This window comes from Asterias amurensis, chromosome 15 (assembly GCF_032118995.1).
Source record: "Asterias amurensis chromosome 15, ASM3211899v1".
Taxonomy (NCBI): domain Eukaryota; kingdom Metazoa; phylum Echinodermata; class Asteroidea; order Forcipulatida; family Asteriidae; genus Asterias; species Asterias amurensis.
In genome coordinates, this window is record NC_092662.1 from 10,694,680 (window position 1) to 10,709,808 (window position 15,129).

At 38.6% G+C, this 15,129-nt stretch overlaps 1 long non-coding RNA gene across 1 annotated transcript; it reads left to right on the top strand.

Annotated features, from left to right (window-relative positions):
- Positions 1-1,484: 1,484 nt before the first annotated feature.
- On the top strand, positions 1,485-14,856 carry LOC139948467 (uncharacterized). Its single transcript, XR_011787449.1, has 4 exons — positions 1,485-1,569; positions 10,945-11,053; positions 13,387-13,499; positions 14,803-14,856. It is a non-coding gene; the product is annotated as an uncharacterized lncRNA (long non-coding RNA).
- The last annotated feature ends 273 nt before the right edge of the window (positions 14,857-15,129 follow it).

Below are 15,129 nucleotides of genomic sequence, written 5' to 3' on the forward strand. Positions count from 1 at the left end.
GATTCATACCCAGCGGGTGAAGGGAAGCTTAGCTCATGTTATATCCTTTTAAGTGCATTAGGGTGTTCGTGAGCCAAACATCAATATTGCAGGTTGAGTGTACAGATTTAAACACATAAGGGAAAGATGGAAGGTACGAACTACCAAGACGGACTGAAGTGTCCGAGAGCCTAAATTAAAGAAACTGTACACTATTGGTATAATTGTTCAAGACAAGTCTTCTCACTTTGTGTATCTCAAAATATGCATAAAATAAAGCTGTGAAAGTTTGAGCTCAATTGGTCGTCGAAGTTGCGAGATAATAATGAAAGAAAAAAACACCCTTGTCACACGAAGTTTTGTGCGTTTAGATGCTTGATTTCGAGACCTCAAGTTCTAAATCTGAGGTCTCGAAATCAAATATGTGGAGAATTATTCAATTATTCAAATTATTCTTTCTCCAAAACTACGTCACTTCAGAGGGAGCTGTTTCTCACAATGTTTTATTGTTTTATACCACCAACCCGTCTCCCCATTACTCGTAGGTTTTATGCTAACCATTATTTTGAGTAATTAAATTACCAATAGTGTCCACTGGCTTTAAAGGCAGTGCTCTAATAGTAGAGCAGAAGTGTGGCTAATTTATTACGAACTTGGTTACTACTCTATATAAAAACATAATGATCGAAAATATGTGTAACTCTTTGGTCAAGGCGGCCGCTACCCTAGCCCTATATAGGACTTTTCCTCTAGTACACAGTACAATACGAAAGTGTAAGGCCGCCAGGGCTACCGCTACCCATGCTTTGAATATTAAATACTTATGAAATCAGATCGATGTGTCAGTGTTATTATTATGTCGTCCGATAGAGTAAAAGTATTTTTCATGCGTATAAGCAAAGCGAAGGTGCATGAATTGCCGGGTTTTATTTTGTTTCATGCAAATTTCCTCGCATGTTTCCATCCCCAAGGAAAACACTAATTGACAATAATGTGTAGATGGGGGACCCTGTAGTTGTGTCGGTTTCTATAACTAAATTTTGTTTCTTCTGGGTCAGATTTGTTTCGGTGCATAGAGATGGGTTCCCGGTTTATCATCTTCAATATCATCTGATGCTGTGGGTTTTTCTTTCTTGCAGTTTTTCCGTGTGTTTTCACGGTTACCACATGGTTACCAACAGGCAAAACACACATACACCGCAAGAAACAGAAGATGCCCGTGGCATCCGACTTCTACTCTACATTATGGGAAGTAGAGTCGGGCAGCGCGCAGTAGTCGCGCAACCAGCAGAGAGCACCCGCTGCAACTCGACTATCTCACTGCGTGGGACCATAAACGACTTGTCCACAATTCTACGATTATCGCAGAATTTGGCGATAAACAGAGCTATGAAGTTGCGCCCTGTGGTCTTGAAAGAATTTTGTACACAGAACGTGTAGGGAACCATGGGGGAATGGGTTATCACTTGCGGGCGCCTTTTCCCGCCGCCGATAGCTTCATTCGACGGCGGGGTTTCAAGACAAGTGCGAACGTCATACATCTTGTGGAGATTTCAATCGTCATATTTCCGGATACGAAATGGAAAATAAGTATGTTTAAACCTTAATGTTCACTTATATTGTATACATGTACGTGCTTACTATGGTGTTGTTGATAGGGATGTGAATGTCAGTGAAGACGTTCGATTTCAATCGTTGGTTTCAATTTGTAAATTAGCACGACATACGTATACATGTATCTGACATGACATAGCACGATTAAGTATAGTGACAGGCAACTGGCATGCTCGGCGCGGTGTTCCTCTTGCTATATAAATACTAGGGACCAATTGTGAGGTATTTCATAGGGACCCCAACGGAAATAAGCCAAAGATAAAAATTGGCTTAATTGGGTTGTCCTTGTTTTGTATATTTTTGTGTCCTATTTTTATTGTGTTCGAAATTAATTTATCTTATTTCATCGTCTGTTTCCGATTGCGATGTGTGTGTATTTTTGACATGTTTTTATCCAAATAAATTCAAATCAAATCAAGTTCTGTCAATGATACTAAACCTGGCATGCTGCGCGGTGTCTTTGTGCTGTGTGTACTTTATTAAGCACCAAGTTGGGTTTTTCATAGGAGCCCAACGGAAATGAGCCAAAGATATTGTCTAACTATTGGGTTATCCTTGTTTATTTTTGTGTCCTATTTTTATTGTGTTCAAAATTAATTTATCTTATTTCATCGTCTGTTTCCGATTGCTGTGTATGTATTTTTGACATGTTTTTATCCAAATAAATTCAAATCAAATCAAACCAAGTCAATGATAGTAGCTTGGCATGCTCTGCGCGGTCTCCCTCTGTGCTGTGTGTACTTTATTAAGCACCAAGTTGGGTATTTCATAGGAGCCCAACGGAAATAAGCCAAAGAGATTGGCTTTATTTGGTTATCCTTGGATATTTTTTGTGTCCTATTTTTATTGTGTTCTAAATTAATTGATCTTAATTCATCGTCTTTTCTCCCATTGTTGTGACGGTTTCGATCGTCATAATTTAGGATACTGAAATGAAACTTAAGTATATTCTTATATATACTTATGAACTTATGGTAAACATATTTACCATGGTGTTGTAGAAAGGGATGTCAATGAAAATTATTGCTGGATGTCGGTGAAGACATTCGGTTCCAAACGTTGGTTCTATTTGTAAATATAACACGACTATCTCATTTTTAATGAAAGTAATTTTATAGGCAACTTACTAATAGCCTCGCATGCTCTGCGCGGTGTCTCCCTCTGTGCTGTGTCACAGTGTGTACTTTAGGGACCAAGATGGGTAGTCAGAGACATCCCAATGGTTTATTCGGTTATCCTAGGATCGGTTATCCGGGTGTTTTTTTTTCGTGTTCTTACTTAATTTATCTGATTCCATTGTCTTTTCTCCTATTGTGTATGTATAGTTAACATTCAAATAAATTCAAAGTGTTGTTCTTGGCAGGGTATGACCTCGATATTGTGAGAGTTTTTAAGAACTGTAATCAGAGGATAATAAATTTGTTCTACCAGGGTCATTGGTGCAAACATGTACTTATATGTCTACATGTGAAGTTAAAGTCGCCATTAAATATTTATGAATATATAACTGTTTACATGCATTTCTTCTTAAAGATTGCATTTTTTTAGTCAATTTGTAAACAAAACACCCCTTTGAAAAGCACAACATTAGAGGCAAATTTTATGTACATAAAAAAGGTTGATCGGCTTTAAGCGCAAAATGGGGTATGCTGCGGCGCCTTTTCCCGCCGCCAAATTGCTACGGCTGCGTCCGACGTTGGGTCTCGAGTCCTACTTGTTGAGGTTTCAATTGTCATAATTCCGGGTACTGAAATGGAACTAAAGTATATTTTTATAAACCTTAACATTCACTTATTGTGTACGCGCTTACTATGGTGTTATAGAAAGGGATGCGAGTGTCAGTGAAGACATTCAGTTCCAATCGTCATTTTCAATTTGTGAATATAACACGACTATAGGGCCTACTGACATGTTATTGATAATAATTTTATAGGCAACTTGATAGTAGCCTGGCATGCGCTGCGCGATGTCCTTCTGTGAGGTGTGTACTTAAAGCACCTAGTTGGGTGTTTCATAGGAGCCCAACGGAACTAAGCCACAGATATTGGCTTTTTTTGGTTATCCTTGTATATTTTGGTGTTCTATTTTTATTGTGTTTCTAAACTAAATTTTCTTATTTCATCGTCTTTTCTCCTATTGTTGTGTTTGTGTTTTGAATTTTTTTTTATCTGAATAAATACAAATCAAATCAAATCAAAATGTTGTTCTCGGCAGGGTATGTAATTGTAGTATATACACTAATTGTACAAAGACTGTGGTGTCGATAGGTATTTTTATTGATTAGTCTGGTCCGTGTCATTTTTTATTTTTTTATTTATTTTATTTTTTTTACTTTCTGTTTTTGGTTGCTTTTGTTTTTTGTCCTTGTCATCCTAGTCCTTGTCTGTCTGTAGAAATTATCCTAATATCTGTAGTTATTCCCTTCAAATTGTATACATTGCATCCGTCCTTCATTTTTATGTTCATAAATATTTGTTTTCTAGTGTATGCTTAAATTGTTATTGTCGACCTGAAAAATAAATGTTCATTTGTGGGATGTTTTTAAGGAACTGTTATCAGTGGATAATAAATTTGTTCTACCATGGTCATTGGTGCAAACATGTTCTTGTTGGTCTACGTATGTTATTTAATAAATAAAAGTCGCTGTTAATATTTATAAGCGTATATTGGTTTACATGAGTTTCTTCATAAAGAGACTCCCTTGTTTGAGTCAGTTTGCTAGATGTCAGTGAAGACATTTGGTTCCAATCGTCTGTTTCAATTTGTAAATATAACACGACTATAGGGCCTGTTTATATTTTTAATGATAGTAATTGTATAGGCAACTTGATAGTAGCATGCTGCTCTGCGCGATGTACCTCTGTGCTGTGTGTACTTTAAGGACCACATTATGTATTTCATTGCGACCCCAATGGAAATAAGCTTTATTGGGTCACCACGGATATTTTTATAACCTTGGGATGTCAGAGATGTTCGAACTGAACACCAAGTCAGTAGGGCATGCCAGTCTTTTATTGGCTCAATATTCATGTAAATGTTAACGTTTTGATAGAATGGCTTTACAAACCAACCCTCTGCTTTGATGAAATTGTAAACTGTACACGGGGCAGTGTACTGTAGTATGCACAGACACACGTCGTGCGTGGCGGTGTATGGCGCGGCCATCTGCGGGACACACACCGCACAAATCAGCGCACTGACCAATCGAGCAAACGATCGGCGTAAATTGGTGTTTTTTGTTATATGAATAAGGTTATCTTGAGAAATATAAAGGTGTATTATATTAAACAAACAGGGTTGTCAGCAAAATCTTTGTTTGTTTTTAAAAGCTCAGTATAAAGTAAGGGGGCCAAATTGACACTTTTCAAATGTGGTGGGGGGGGGGGCAACGGCCCCCCTGATGTCATTGCCGTTCATCCTTCGCACTTATTGTTAGACGTATTTTTTGTTAGAACAATGAGAAAAAGATGTGATTACCATTGGTGCTACAGCTTGCTATAGGCAAGAGGTAACGACCCCTGGGGTTCCCTGCATTAGGCATGCTCCGGCTCCCGCCGGGTAGTTTGTCTAAAACACAAATGTCCCATTGTGGGGCTAGGACACGATTATCCTCAATGAGCATACATTCTACACTATTTTTGCACAATCTGGCTCTGTAGTGTTTTCATTGTTCGATGTGTAAGGCAATTGAGGGGGAACCAGACGCGTAAAGGTCCCATTATGCGGCTAGGACACATTTCTCCTCAATTAGCATACCCTCTACACTGGCTTAGTCTGGCTCCTGTATTTTTTATTCCCTTTTTGTATTTATAAGGGTATGTTGGGGGAGCCAGACAAACGGTTAGCTTCGGTACACGCGAGCAGTGGGAAAAAAAATTCCGCTGGAGGTTTGCATGCCAGGTTTTTGCTTAATCAAAATTGCCGATAATATTGAACAAATTGTGATATTATCAACATTTTCTATATTTCGATATGATTAAAAATGTTACATCCGCGGTATCTATCTCAAAAAAACGTTGTGTATTAAGTATTTTCGATATATCGACGGACGTTATTTAGCTGAACAGTCAAAAATAAATATGGTTACGCGGATGTTGGTCAGTTAACTGGTTAACCTTGTAACTGTCACTGTTAAATAGTCTCTACTGGTCATTTTTTGTGGGTTAGTTCTGACAGAGTGAAATAAAATTTTGAACTCGTGTTTCAGACAAATTTAATAATGTATTTGCTTTGTGTGTTTTTTTATCCACTGTTTTTGCTTTTAAATAAACATTTTATTTGGTTCTAATTCAGTGTATTTATGTCATCAGCCAATTGAACAAAAAAAACACATTGTGCCAATCTCTTTTTTATATGACCCTGGATTATTTCTTCATTTTCATATAACTGCTTCATTATTTGCTTACTGATTTGTTGGTTTTCCTGTAACCTTGTGAATGTAAAGCATTGTGAAATTTCATGTAATACCTTATAATAATAGTAAAAATAAATTACCTTTAATTCGATGCATTTGTTGAGTCCTACGTGGTGATGACGTTGTTAGAGAACTCTCTATGGATCACAGTCATCTGTTTGCATAGCATCAACTAACTTTCTATGGATCGTTCTCCTCTCCAACCACGACACTTTTGAATGCCGAAGTCACCCACCTCATCTATTAATGGCCATGGACGTATGAACTTGAAACACTGATAACCATTTTCTTAGTGGTGTCAACCATTAGGCCCCTCGTATATGGAGCGCTCTACGCGGCCAAGGCTATCGATTGGTTTTAGTTAGGTGTAGGTGGGCATTAAATATCTTAAACACTGTTACCTATGTTATCATATATGTAATGTTAACAAAACTTTTAGTCCCTAAACAGGTTGCCTGGTTACTAACTATTCTTTTTGTTGTCTAGCAGGACGAGGCCCTTTGATGTATGGAGCGCTCTTTGCGGCAAAGCAAATTGGTCGGTTCTAGTTAGGTGGGCAATAAATATCTTATACACTATTACCTACTTTATCATATATAATGTTAACAAAACTTTAGTCCCTTAACAGGTTGCCTGGATCCAAAGCTCCCTCGTCTTCCCTGGTTACTAACTGTATTCTTTTTGTTGTCAATGATCAGGACGAGGCTCTTTGATGTAAGGAGCGCTCTTTGCAGCTAAGCGAATTGGTCGGTTCTAGTTAGGTGGGCATTATATATCTTATACACTGTTACCTACTTTATCATATTATATGCAATGTTAACAAAACTTTATTCCCAAAACAGGTTGTTCCAACTCGATCCTACTCTGCGGTAGTAGTTGTAGACTGGCACTCTACCTAACAAGTTTCTATGATACTTGGGAATATGGGAATATATTGAAGGGATACAAACTACTCTTTATGAGGCGTTGACGTTAATAGCGAGAAGTCCATTGATCCAATAAGAGAACCTTATAGGTGTGGTAGTAGGTAGACTGGCACTCTACCTAACAAATTCCTATGATACTTGCGAATATGGGAATATATTGAAGGGATACAAACTCTTTATGAGGCGGTGACGTTAATAGCGAGAAGTCCATTGATCCAATAAGAGAACCTTAGGTGCGGTAGTAGGTAGACTGGCACTCTATGTAACAAATTCCTATGATACTTGCGAATATGGGAATATATTGAAGGGATACAAACTCTTAATGAGGCAGTGACGTTAATAGCGAGAAGTCCATTGATCTATCAAGAGAACCTTAGGTGCGATAGTAGGTAGACTGGCACTCTACCTAACAAGTTTCTATGATACTTGCGAATATGGGAATATATTGAAGGGATACAAACTCTTAATGAGGCAGTGCTGTTAATAGCAAGAAGTCCATTGATACAATAAGAGAACCTACCCTGCGGTAGTAGGTAGAATGGCACTCTATGTAACAAATTTCTATGATACTTGCGAATATGGGAATATATTGAAGGGATACAAACTCTTTATGAGGCGGTGTCGTTAATAGAGAGAACTATAGAGAGATCCAATAAGAGAACCTTAGGTGCGGTAGTAGGTAGACTGGGACTCTACCTAACAAGTTTTTATGATTTTTGCGAATATGGGAATATATTGAAGGAATAAGAACTCATTCCGGTGCAGTGACGTTCTGAGCGAGAAGTCCGATCTATCCACTAAGAGAACTTATGGTGCGGAAGTAGGTAGACTGGCACTCTACCTAACAAGTTTCTATGATACTTGCGAATATGGGAATATATTGAAGGAATAAAAACTCACTCCGGTGAAGTGACGTTCTGAGCGAGAAGTCCGATCGATCCAATAAGAGAACCTAAGGTGTGGAAGTAGGTAGACTGGCACTCTACCTAACAAGTTTCTATGATACTTGTGAATATGGGATTGTATTGAAGGAATAAGAACTCACTCCGGTGCAGTGACGTTCTGAGCGAGAAGTCCGATCGATCCAATAAGAGAACCTATGGTGCGGAAGTAGGTAGACTGGCACTCTACCTAACAGGTTTCTATGATACTTGCGAATATGGGAATATATTGAAGGAATAAGAACTCACTCCGGTGCAGTGATGTTCTAAGCGAGAAGTCCGATCGATCCAATAAGAGAACCTATGGTGCGGAAGTAGTTAGACTGGCACTCTACCTAACAGGTTTCTATGATACTTGCGAATATGGGAATATATTGGAGGACTCACTCCGGTGCAGTGACGTTCTGAGCGAGAAGTCTGATCTATCCACTAAGAGAATCTATGGTGCGGAATAAGGTAGACTGGCACTCTACCTAACAGGTTTCTATGATACTTGCGAATATGGGAATATATTGAAGGAATAAGAACTCACTCCGGTGCAGTGATGTTCTAAGCGAGAAGTCCGATCGATCCAATAAGAGAACCTATGGTGCGGAAGTAGGTAGACTGGCAATCTACCTAACAGGTTTCTATGATACTTGCGAATATGGGAATATATTGAAGGAATAAGAACTCACTCCGGTGCAGTGATGTTCCAAGCGAGAAGTCCGATCGATCCACTTAGAGAACCTACTCTGCGGTAGTAGGTAGACTGGCACTCTACGTAACAATTTCCCATGATACTTGCGAATATGGGATTGTATTGAAGGAATAAAAACTCACTCCGGTGCAGTGACGTTCTGAGCGAGAAGTCCGATTGATCCAATAAGAGAACCTACTCTGCGGTAGTAGGTAGACTGGCACTCTACGTAACAATTTCCCATGATACTTGCGAATATGGGATTGTATTGAAGAAATAAAAACTCACTCCGGTGCAGTGACGTTCTGAGCGAGAAGTCCGAATCGATCCAATAAGAGAACCTACTCTGCGGTAGTAGGTAGACTGGCACTCTACGTAACAATTTCTTATGATACTTGCGAATATGGGATTGTATTGAAGGAATAAGAACTCACTCCGGTGCAGTGACGTTCTGAGCGAGAAGTCCGAACGATCCAATAAGAGAACCTACTCTGCGGTAGTAGGTAGACTGGCACTCTACGTAACAATTTCCTAAGATACTTGCGAGTATGGGATTGTACTGAAGGATAAGAACTCACTCCGGTGCAGTGACGTTCTGAGCGAGAAGTCCGATCGATCCACTAAGAGAACCTACTCTGCGGTAGTAGGTAGACTGGCACTCTACGTAACAATTTCCTGAGATACTTGCGAATATGGGAATATATTGAAGGAATAAGAACTCACTCCGGTGCAGTGATGTTCTGAGCGAGAAGTCCGATCGATCCAATCAGAGAACCTACTCTGCGGTAGTAGGTAGACTGGCACTCTACGTAACAATTTCCCATGATATTTGCGAATATGGGATTGTATTGAAGGAATAAAAACTCACTCCGGTGCAGTGACGTTCTGAGCGAGAAGTCCGAATCGATCCAATAAGAGAACCTACTCTGCGGTAGTAGGTAGACTGGCACTCTACGTAACAATTTCCTATGATACTTGCGAATACGGGATTGTATTGAAGGAATAAGAACTCACTCCGGTGCAGTGACGTTCTAAGCGAGAAGTCTGATTGATCCAATAAGAGAACCTATGGTGCGGAAGTAGGTAGACTGGCACTCTACCTAACAAGTTTCTATGATACTTGCAAATATGGGAATATATTGAAGGAATAAGAACTCACTCCGGTGCAGTGACGTTCTAAGCGAGAAGTATTATTGATCCAATAAGAGAACCTATGGTGCGGAAGTAGGTAGACTGGCACTCTACCTAACAAGTTTCTATGATACTTGCGAATATGGGAACATATTGAAGGAATAAGAACTCACTCCGGTGCAGTGACGTTCTGAGCGAGAGGTCCATTCGAGCCACCAAGAGAACCTACAGTGGGTAGTAGGTAGACTGGCAATCTCTTGTTTTTTTTTTTTAAGAAACTTGTTTTTTTTTTTTTAATGACATGTTTTTACCAGTTTTTGCCTTTTTTTAAATTTCCCTTAACAACAATTTTTTGTGTTTGTGTGCAGATGGTGCCGGTTAATTGTTCATTCCACTTATCTTAACTCTGTAAAGTTAAGAACGCGAAGTCCACTCGATCCTTTAAGAGAACCTACTCTGCGGTAGTAGGTAGACTGGCACTCTAACTAACAAAACCCTATGATACTAGCGATTATGGGAATATATTGAAGGAATAAAAACTCACTCCAGGGAAGTGACGTTCTGAGTGAGAAGTCCACTGGATCCATTAGAGAACCTACTCTGCGGTAGTAGCTGGTAGACTGGCACTCTACCTAACCAAACCCTATGATGCGAGGGCTTGAAAATTTGGGATTATGAAAAATAGTAAAAACTCACTCCGAGTTAGCGACGTTCTGAGCGAGAAGTCCCCTCGATCCACCAAGAGAACCTACAGTGGTTAGTAGGTAGACTGGCACTCTCTTGCTTTTTTTTTTTTAAGAATCTTTTATTTTCAATTACTTGGTTTACCAGTTTTTACCTATGTTTGATGTTTTAATTTTTTGTGTTTGTGTGTAGATTGTGCCGGTTTATTTATCATTTCCCTTTTCTTTACCCTGTGTAACTAAATAAATTTAAATGTTGTTGTGTTTTTAATCAGATTTGTTGGCCGGTTACTTTTATCGTGGGGATCAAAGGGCTAGGAACGGCCAAGAATGTGTGTGAAGTATTGAGCAACTTCTCACTCATGAAACATTCTATATGGCCAGCGTCTCAAATAGCCTCTCCTAGTCAAACTCCTACTGCCCGGCTTCCCGTGCCGATCCCTGTTTAGAACAGTGGGCAGAGGTGTGTTTTAAGCAAATGACAGTACGTACCAAGAAAAAAACATTGACCAAATCCGCAGTTTGTCACTAACGAGAGGGTTCTTAATGAGTAGTATTGTTTCTTTGTTACTTTCAGGTCACATTTCAAGGTTCAACATATCCAGTTACTAGGAAGGAAGAAGACAATGGGAAAAGGATTCTGTTTTGACATTCCTGCTATTAATCTGCTCATAGAGAAAATAGAGGTGAGACAACATTCTCATTTAACTTCAAAATGTTACTGATCTTATGAAAAGCGCTTGGAACCGTTTATAAAATGTTGAAAGTAGAATTTAACTAAGCACATTATGCCCAGCATTTGCACAGTTTTTCTAATGTTCTCTACTAACATGACACGCCAGCTTGTGGAGTCAAATTTTATACTCCACAAAATGGTTGGCCATGTTAGTTTGCGAAGTAAAAGAAAAACCACACAATTTTGGGGCATATTCTTGTGGCTCATTGTATTCTAAAACATCCGTCTTAACATATGCATATTATATAAAAAAAAAGTTAAAAAACGATTTCTAAACACCAACTAAGTCCAATCCCAGGCAACGTGTCCCTTTAAAGTAAATTTGAAACACTATTCTTATGGTCAATTGATAGCAACAAGAATGTAATAATAACCTATATTATTGTTTGCCGTGATTCACTTTTATGCTTGGCATCATCATTGCAACCCAACACAACACTACAGGCAAGGCTATATATGCTTATGTGGCTGTGTATGGTCAATAAAAAAAATGGGCCATGGCTTACTTCCCTCACAAAATACTCTATAACAAACTTATAAGAAACTTATAGGAATCTTATAAGAACCTGTATTGAGCAGTCGTATAGAATTTTATTAGAGTCTATTGAGCAGTCTTATAAGAATCTTATCAGAGTCTTATGTGATTCTTACAAGTATTTAATATGTAAATTAGTGAGATCTCAAAAGAAATACACCAGGATCTTTTGAGAAACTTAAAAATGTTTTTTTTTTTCTCTTCAGAATCTCGTAAGAAGTGTATAAGAATCATTTCAGAATACGATTTTTAAATGGAAAGTGTCATCTACTGTGAGTTGCAATCATTGTGACATTGAGGCAAGGTCATGCTCAGTAAGTTATCAGACTTAATAGTATGCATGAGTTAGATAAAGCATAAAGCAAACCAAATCAAATCATGAGTCAAGTTGCTGTGACTGGCGCCCAACTTACACTGCGTAATTTGTTCCGAGCAAAGATGTTTGTCTGAGAAAGAAGTATTTTCTGCTTATTAACAGCTTACTGATATTCGACCCATGTTCTCATCTGTAAAGCCAACTATAAAATAATGTGTCCCCCATCCCCGCAGTATGCACAGTGCTGGGCTAAGTTTCATAAAGCTGCTTAAGCACAAAAACTAGCTAAGCACAACAAAATTGTGCTACCAGAAAAAGGTTACCAGCCTAAATACCTTGTCAAAAAGTTCAATTTGTACAAAGTACAAAGGCTTCAGGGGCATGAATAGCCTTGCTCAAGGCAGTCGAATTATTCACTCCGAAAAAAGACCGCCGCTGTATAAAAACCCACCCGTATTCACTGTGCCTAAAACCCACCCGTATTCACTGTGCGTAACATCGCACGACACGATGCCCCCGTACACTATCGGAGGCGGAGGCCGTCAGGCCGACAGCCTTGTAGGATCTGTGTTGAAGCCACTGACCTCATTACTATAATAAGCGAAGAGTTCCCACGGTCAGCTCATTACCATAATGACCGCGAAAGACGAGACATGTTTACCTCACACACCACCACCACGGACGCATGATAGGGTCCAAAGGTCGTGATAAGGGAAGTGCGTGATTGGACGTCAAAATTAATAATTTATTTGCCTCACATCCTGTGTTGTCTGATAGGTCTGACGAACGATATACATATTCATAAGCTGCATACTAGCATATCCTCGAGCCCCCCCCAATTTCGTCCACTATTGGAATTTTTTCAATACAACACATTAAAACGGGAAGATACAGACCCGACAAGGCTGTCGGCCTGACGGCCTCCGCATGCGGTTAGTGATGTACGAGTGCGATGACTTGTGTGAACAGTATTCGTGCGATGTGACAGTGTGTATACGGGTTGGTCATTCGGTGTGATTTTACACACCATGCACAGGGTATACGGCGGGTGGGTTTACAGCTGCGTCTTTTCGGAGCGAATAATGCGACTGCCTTGAGCAAGGCTAGGGCATGAAGCCATTTTCAGTCATCTGAAAGCACACAATCTTTGCAACAAGGCTATTTTTTCTTTCATCGTTTTCAAGTACGATGACCAAAAAATGTTTACAGTAAAAGGCATGGTCTAAAACAGCAGTTTGAAAGTTAAACTTCACACACCTTTTTTCAGAAAACACTGAGCTTTGGCTGTGGTCGTTTTGTGGCATGAGCGATATGTTGTATGTTTGAAGTTAAGCAAATGACGGTACTTGCCCAAAAAACATTGACCATATCCGCAGTTTGTCACTGACAAGAGGGTTCTTAATGAGAAGTAGTGTTTGTTTGTTACTTTCAGGTCACATGTCAAGGTTCATCATCATCATCCAGTTACTAGGAAGTAAGAAGACAACGGGAAAAGGATTCTGTTTTGACATTCCTGCTATTTATTTGCTCATAGAGAAAATAGAGGTGAGACAACATTCTCATTTAACTTCAAAATATAACCGATCTTATAAAAAGCGCTTGTAACCGTTTATAAAATGCATATGTTTGAAAGTAGAATATAATCATGCACATTATGCCCCATGACTAACGGGATGAGCATCGGTTGAACATGTAATTTTGCAAAGTTAAAGGAAACCACATGATTTGGAGGCATATTCTTGTGGCTCATTATATTCTACTTATAAAATATATTTCTTACCATATGCGTTTCATTAAAAAAACATAAACGCTTTTTATGCACCAAGTTGCCTTACCCAAGCAGCGTGCCCCTTTAAAGTAAACTTGAAACACTTTTTTTTATGGTCAATTGATAGCAACAATTGAGTGTGATATTAAAGGCAGTGGACACTATTGGTAATTGTCAAAGACTAGCCTTCAATTGAAGCATCAATTTTGTTTTCAAAAGGTCCGGCCATTTTTTTAAATTAAACTTACAGGGTTTGAAGATAATGATGATAGAAAGCTTCTCATAAAATACAACTCGCTGAAGTGCTGTAATTTTTGAAAAATTAGTAAAACAAGTCACAAAATTTACTTCTCAGCAAGGTGAAAATTATTTTAGCATGTAAAAACCCATTAACCAGTTTTGATATTATACCATAAACATAGCATAACTGGTTAAAACTATTTAAAATGCAAAAACTGAGACGAAAATTATTTGTTTTACTCATTTCTCAAAAACTACAGCACCTCAGTAAGTAACTATTTCAAGGGAAGCTTTCTACTGTCATTTACTTTCAAACTGTGTAAGTTAAAAACTAAACTTTCAACAACAAATTTACGGCAATTGGAGACAAGTGATGGTTAACACTGTACCGAACTGCTCAACAATGCATTTCATATTCTAAGACCACTTTAGGCATTTAGGGTTTTGTTCAGCAAGCCACTGAAACATGCATTTGAAAGATACCAACAATGTCACTGTACGCATTTTGTTTTTGAGTAAAATAAAACATTGTTGAATTATGTTTGTAAACATACATAATTTTGTGAATTTTAAACGAAAAGACTTTTTGTTTTAAATAAACTTTGGGTGGAACTTCTGATGTGTGATCCTCAGAATCCTTACAAATTGAGAAATTGGGAGTTGCCAGTCAGAAGCCATGCGCCCCTTTGCCTTGTTTGATATTGGAAACAAATAGGGCAACCTTTTATCTTTTGAGCATTTGGAAAAGATAAAACATGTTATCAGAAGCTTTTATGGCAACATGCTATTCCTTCAAATATATTTATGAATGGTTATGTTTTTGTTCAATTTGTTTACAAGTGCACTTTGACAAGGATCAATTTGAACCTCGACCAAAGGACTGAAAGTTTACTTAGGCAGACTGCTGTCCCAACCATCTTCCCTCACTGCAAAGTATCCAAAGTATGAAGAAGTCGCCCCTATACAGATTGCACATGCCCATCATGACATGCATAACCAAAGAAGGTAGCAAAGCAACATCAGCCTATAGCATTCCTACTCTGCAGCACTACAATGCTCTTCCACTGCAAGTTGTAAATTAAAGGCACTGGACACTATTGGTAACTACTCAAAATAGTTGCTATCATAAAAACTTACTTACTTGGTAACAAGCAATGCAGAGCTGTT